This window comes from Podarcis bocagei, assembly GCF_964188305.1.
Source record: "Podarcis bocagei genome assembly, chromosome: 8".
NCBI lineage: Eukaryota > Metazoa > Chordata > Lepidosauria > Squamata > Lacertidae > Podarcis > Podarcis bocagei.
The window spans coordinates 10,711,560-10,718,716 of NC_138133.1; the positions used below are offsets into that span (position 1 = coordinate 10,711,560).

Here is a 7,157-nt window from a genome sequence, read left to right on the forward strand (position 1 = left end):
AAGGCTTTCGCACAGAGAGAGTAGGAGGAGACTAGGCGTCAAAGAGCTTCTTTGCTGGAAGAAGTTTAAGAAACACCCACTGACGGATTCTGCCAGCGATTGAGTCAGCCACAGGTGAGTGGCTGTCCGGACAGAAAAGGTTCACTTTGGCAACCCAGCAAGGTGTTTGCACCCAGCCGGGGAGATAGACACCTGCTTACGCACGAGCAACCCCTAGAACCACTACACGTATGTAACCTGAAGCGTATGTAACCCGAGGTACCACTGTATTTTTAATTACAAAATGTTGGAAACAAATAATTGAATGTGACCCCTTCAGTGAACATCTGACTGGGACACAGGGTTCTAGGTGGACCTTTGGTTTGGCTCAGCAAGCCGGTTCTTACGTTCTTTACCAGCCAGATGTGAATTATAAAATTGGATTCTGGTTCAACTGGAATAAAGTTATTGATTTTTTCATACATAAAGAGGAAATCAGAACACTCAGCCATAAAAATTTGGCCAACTATGCAAGTTTATAATTTGATGTGTCTTACACATTTTTGGGGGATGAAATCCATCATTATTCTCATGTACCTTATTCAGCAGTTTACCTTTCTGAATGATCAACCTATGTGTATTTGTCCAGCTCATTGCAAATTGTCGCTCCATGTTATTTAGATATTTTCTAGATTTACTGCAAGTTGCAAACAAATCATTTCTCATTTTACTATTATAATCACTCAATTCTCCATCCCTTGGCTGTGGTGTCTCTGTAATTAAAGTCTGGGGCTTTCTACGGGATGCATCGCACCAAGTGAAAAATGTTAGCTATTTCCACACTTCAGAGACCCAGCTGCTCGGAGCATTAAAATTTTACTTAAAACATAAATTTATTGCGTTGCGATTACCATGGATTATGTTGTTATAAATGAACTGCACTGTAAATTGCTGTTTTTAATTAAAATACAGGTTATTAGGAAAGGCAAGGGAATAAAGTGGGGAGAAGTTATGTTTCATGTAATTGCCTCCATACACAACAATACCTGCAGAGGTAGCAAAAGACCCATTTAGAGTCCAAAAGCCTCTTAAGACTGCAGAGTACAAGCTTCCATTTCGAAGGCTGTATGCAGACTGAATGCAGATCAATGTCCTGATACCACCGCAACCTATTCACTCAGTGAAAGTACCATATTTTTTGCTCTATAGGACGCACTTTTTCCCCTCCAAAAATTAAGGGGAAATGTGTGTGCGTCCTATGGAGTGAATGCAGGCTCCTTGGCTTCAGCGACAGCAACGCGAAGCCTCCAAAGCGCAGAGGGAGCGCTCCCTCCATGCTCCGGAGGCTTCAGGTTGTTTTCGCTGAAGCCTGGAGAGCGAGAGGGGTCAGTGCACAGCGACTCCTCTCACTCTCCAGGCTTCAGGGATAGCCGCCTAAAGCCAGGAGAGCAAGACTCTCCTGGCTTCAGCAAAAGGAACCTGGAACGCAGTGGGAACTCACGCTGCGCTCTGAAGGCTTCAGGTTCCTTTTGCTGAAGCCGGGAGAGCAAGACTCTCCTGGCTTCAGCAGAGAGGGAGAGCTGCGCAGCGCCCCTTCAGCGAAGCGGGAGAAGAAATGGAAGGGGCTCCGTTTCTCCAGACGCTTCACTGAAAGGGCGCTGAGCAGAGAGGGGGAGAATTTTTTTTCTTGTTCTCCCCCTCTAAAACAAGGTGCGTCCTATAGAGCGAAAAATATGGTAATATGGGGACGACTCTGGACCCATCTCTTCACAGCCAGGACTATCTCTCAGAAACCATACTTCTCCGACAGTATATTCATATTCTGCCTTTTCTCTTCCAGCCTTTACACTTAATGTTTTTAATGTTTTTATTTCCCCCTTATTTCAGAGGCAGTGTGGCATAGCTTTGAGAGTGCTAAATGTTTGTTGACTGTGGACGCCAACGTGCTTCAAATGGGAGTTCATGGAATGGCCAGGAACTCCCTTCTGTACTGCTACTTCCTGTTCTGGTGGGCGTGGAAGAAACTCCTGCCCAAACACAGCAACACTTGCACCCAGAGGTTCTTCATTGGTTTCTGTAGGCAGTTGTCACTTCCACACCAGGCAGGGGGAAAGCACTACGGAATTGGCAGTGGAGCAGATTGTGTTTGGATCTGGATCAGTTAAGCCTGCAGCTGAGCGTAGCTGAGCCATTGAATGTTGAAGGTGGCATTTGGCGAAAAGAGAGAAGTGGGGAGAAAGTAGCATGGAAGGTCTTCTTGAGCCCCATAATGTTGTTGTTGTGTTGTTTAGTCGTTTAGTCATGTCCAACTCTTCATGACCCCCTGGACCAGAGCACGCCAGGCACTTCTGTCTTCCACTGCCTCCCGCAGTTTGGCCAAGCTCATGCTGGTAGCTTCAAGAACACTGTCCAACCATCTCGTCCTCTGTCGTCCCCTTCTCCTTGTGCCCTCCATCTTCCCCAACATCAGGGTCTTTTCCAGGGAGTCTTCTCTTCTCATGAGGTGGCCAAAGCATTGGAGTCTCAGCTTCAGGATCTGTCCTTCTAGTGAACCCCATAATAATTATTATAATGTGCTTGGATGTGAACATTTGAGTTGAGGAATCTGTGCCATGAGGTTAAAATTTGTTGGATGGATTCTGATGGGTTGGATTAAGTTTTAAACAGGCTTTGAGTTACCTCCTTAGTCTCCATCCCCAGCTGAAACAAAGTTTATGTACGCACACTGCACATGCTCTTAGTCCCCTTTGCCTCTCATCACCCTCTGTTGCACCTCTCCCCTCAGCCCTGTCAAAATTCAGATTGTAAACTTCTTGGGGCAATAACCTTTCTCCCTTTTCTTTTCTTTTCTTTTCTTTTCTTTTCTTTTCCTTTCCTTTCTTTTATGCCTCTTTAGAGCGTCCTGTACATTGTCTAAATAAGTACTGGTCTCAGGCATAAAGGTAAAGGGTAAAGGAACCCCTGACCATTAGTTCCAGTTGTGGCCGACTCTGGGGTTGCGGCGCTCATCTCGCTTTATTGGCTGAGGGAGCCAGCATACAGCTTCCGGTTCATGTGGTCGGCATGACTAAGCCGCTTCTGGAAAACCAGAGCAGTGCACGGAAACGCCTTTTACCTTCCCGCTGGAGCAGTACCTATTTATCAACTTGCACTTTGACGTGCTTTCGAACTGCTAGGTTGGCAGGAGCAGGGACCAAGCAACGGGAGCTCACCCCATCGTGGGGATTTGAACCGCTGACCTTCTGATCAGCAAGTCCTAGGCTCTGTGGTTTAACCCACAGCGCCACCCGTGTCCCTCAGTCTCAGGCATAAAAACCAGCAAGTCGGTTTTATAACTTGACACAAAATGCCAGCAGTCCAAAGTTCTAAGCATACAAGAGTACCGCTCTCAAGCTTTTGAATATCCCTTGTATTGCTTTCAGTGTTTTTATTTAAAAAACAAAACACCTGAGCTGTCATGGCTTAAATATCCTATCTATCTTTGGAAGATTCTGATCAGTGTGATTTTGAAAGCATGAGCTGTGTCCCAGCATACCTTTCAACTAAAATCTGGTAAACATGGAGCAATGGGTTTCATCTCCCCATAAATTTTCTGAAGTCCTGGGAAGTCTCACTTTGGAATGGCTACATTCTTCCATGAAACCTGGAGATGGTCAAGATTGTCTCTTCTCTGGATAACTGTAGATCTGCTTTAATACCCACCTAATGGTTGCAAGTCTATGCTCAAAGCAACGACTGAGCTCTATGGCAGATACTAATAGGAGCAGCTCCATTCCATTTCTCAAGTCCATTTTAAATTAATAAGTGTTTCTCCTTCTGGGTTTTTTCTTTAATCCACAAAAGAGACCTCTCTGCATATTAATCTAATGTTAAATTGATGGATCAAATTATACCAAGCTCAGATTCCATTCTGCACGTACTCACTAGGATAGACCAAATCCCTTAGCAGGGATAAAGCGCAGAAAATGCATTTAGAGACACTGATAAGTCCAGGTCCATTATATTTCATTTTAAACAAAGGGGGCGGAAGGGAAGTCCCCTCTGAGATGCTCTATCAGCTATTAAACAGAAACGTTGCTTGCAGAGGGAGATTGATGATTAGCAGAGAGACCATCTCAGGATGATTCTCCCCGGGCAGACGAATTCACAGTTCACAGGCAACCCCATACAATTCTCTAGTTTTGTGGCTCTTCCACCATAATCAGTTCACAAGTGCAGAATTCCAGTGTTGGTCTTTGGTGCCAGTGAAGTATCAGGCTGTATATGTATCTAATTCAGTGATTGTGCATTTGCTAGGTTTACTAATATACGTAATTAGGCTGATGCTGCAGTGGGCAGGGTCCATGCTTTCAGGGCCGGCCCACCCATGAGACAAAGTGAGGGGACCACTTCAGGCAGCAGGATCCACAGGGGCAGCAGACCCCAATGTAAATTTTCATTGCCCCTTTGTTCCTGATGTAGATCTTCACTCCCCTCCCCCTTCTTCCCTGTTGGGGGAGGGTGTTGCCATGTTGTGATTTCGCCCCAGGTGCCAAAATGTCATGGGTCAAACCTGCGTACTTCGAATGCAGAAATTCCTAAATTCAATCCCTGGCATATTCAGTTAAAATGATCTTAAGTAACACGCTTGTGTCTTGAGACCTTAGTCAGTAGACAGAACAGATGTAGATGGGCCAACAACTTTGCCCATTATGTGGCAGCTTCCTATGTTCGTGGGAAGACAGGTGCAGCTTTTGCAGGATTGGTCCAGTGGGTGTTCTGGGAATGCCTAATATATTTGCATTGTTGCAGCAAATCATGTGTGTTAAGTTGTGGGTGAACATATCAGACGACACTGCGATTCTTCAGACAGCTCTTGTTTATTCACAGGCCAGAACAGAACTGAACTGAAGGGTTCAGCCAACCTGCTTATATGGAGCTCAACTACAAAGCAACAGTAACAACTTTCTGTAACTATCCAATCACTGAATGTCAATTTCAATTCCTTATTTGGATATGCGGACCTGAGTGAAGACTATCTACAGTATCCCCCTGCTGGCCCAGGGTGAGAACTTCAATACATAACAATATCTGCATCTGCCCATCCACGCTTTCGATTGGTGAAGCAAGAAACTGCAACAACAGAGCCCAGCACAGTCAGATTGAGGTAAGAGGAGAGATACCCCTGCCTCATCCAAGCCCCCTCTAGTGTCACTGAAAAAATAATAATGGGTATTTTAAAATATATAAAACTCAGGGTTTTATTCTGATTTTGGTTGCTTTGAGCTGTTGGAACAGATGAGAGGAAATGCTTTAACTAAAAAAATAAAAATTGCTGTACTGAAAGGACCCACCAGTCTGTAGCTGATAGCTTTCCATGCCATTGCTTCCGTTGACAGCCCAACCTTTCAACCAATGTATACACTGCTCTTGCAAACTGAAGAGTGGCTTGTCTCTTTCTCCCTTGTATGACGCCTATAGTCATCTGAAGTGCACACAAAAGGCTTTTCGGTTCTTTTTTTGAATCCTCCATAAAGGTGAGTTAGGCTGCAATGACTTTCCTGGCCCAAGCTTTGTGGCAGAGCAGGGATTTGAACCTGGAGCTCCTCTGGTCAAATCCAACACTCTTTGTTTGGGTTTGTTGTTGATGTCTATTCATTTAGTCATGTCCGACTCTTCGTGACCCCATGGACCAGAGCACGCAAGGCACTCCTGTCTTCCACTGCCTCCTGCAGTTTGGTCAAACTCATGCTGGTAGCTTCGAGAACACTGTCCAACCATCTTGTCCTCTGCTGTCCCCTTCTCCTTGTGCCCTCCATCTTTCCCAACATCAGGGTCTTTTCCAGGGAGTCTTCTCTTCTCATGAGGTGGCCAAAGTATTGGAGCCTCAGCTTCAGGATCTGTCCTTCCAGTGAGCACTCAGGGCTGATTTCCTTCAGAATGGATAGGTTTGATCTTGCAGTCCATGGGACTCTCAAGAGTCTCCTCCAGCACCATAATTCAAAAGCATCAATTCTTCGGCAATCAGCCTTCTTTAAGGTCCAGCTCTCACTTCCATACATCACTACTGGGAAAACTATACCTTTAACTATGCGGACCTTTGTTGGCAAGGTGATGTCTCTGCTTTTTAAGATGCTGTCTAGGTTTACACACACACACAAACACAAACACACTACAAAAATAACACCAAACACTTGTGGGGGTTGGGGGAGAGAAATGCCTTATGCAGAAGTGCATTCAAGGATGCTGATCTTGAAACCAGCTATTTCTTGAGGGGATACCCTAGGCATGCTACAGGAAGGTTATACTGTCAAATCTAATTAGATGTGCTTCTATAACCCATGGTATACGTTTCGTGGGTCTCTCAGGAACTTGCTGAGATATTCCACATCCTATTTTTTAAAATGTAAATAAAACATATAGGGCTGGCTCTTTACCTGATGTCAGCCAGCTGATAAGCAGCTGCTGGTGGTCTGTCCAACATGCCACAAAGATTAAAAGAATGAAAAATCCAGTAGTCTTTCTATGGCTGTAAACGGCACGATTTTTTTCCTTGGGAAAAGCAGACAGTGAAAACAACGTTTATAGGATTTGCTGAAATGCTTTAAAATGTCTTGAAATAACCCTGGAAGTTCATTCTCAATGGGAAGCATTAATATAAGCAAATCTATCACCACCACCCTGGAATGTTTCCAGAGGCTACAAAAGAACAACATTGATTGGGGACTGCTATTTTGGATCTTGCTCATTGCTGCAGGACTTGGGAGAGCTCCCAAGTTCATCTCGAAGAGCCCAGGGTTTAAGTGAGCCATTATATCCCCAAGCAGGGTCTGACGATAACAACCAGAATTTGCTGGGGATGTAAATGGGTGGTGTTCTAACTTAGGCATGTGCTCCCCACCTTCTTCACTAGGTACTCCTCAGATGATAAATGGCCCAGTCTGAACCGGAAAAGGCATGAGCTGTTTCTCATAGTTTCAGAAGCTCATCCTGTAATTCCAGAAAGGCATTCAACAGGATTTCCTTATTTATTTATTTCACTTGCTTGTAAAACAACATCAACCACCTCCCAACAGAATTGTGGTGCCTTTCTATGATCAGGAGATGAGCTTAGGGGGTGATGCTGGACTTACACCTCCTCTTTTGAGGGGCAGGTAAAGGGGTGGTGAAGAATAGAAACCAAAAGTAACCCAGTGGAA

The 7,157-nt window shown here is 44.8% G+C and overlaps 1 long non-coding RNA gene across 1 annotated transcript in view; it reads right to left on the reverse strand.

Annotated features, from left to right (window-relative positions):
• The window catches only part of LOC308593921, a 30,881-nt gene extending 24,378 nt beyond the window's left edge, over positions 1–6,503 (reverse strand). Inside the window, exon 1 of the long non-coding RNA XR_014011082.1 lies at positions 6,396–6,503. This is a non-coding gene — a long non-coding RNA (uncharacterized lncRNA). The remainder of the gene's footprint in view (positions 1–6,395) is intronic.
• Positions 6,504–7,157: the final 654 nt, after the last annotated feature.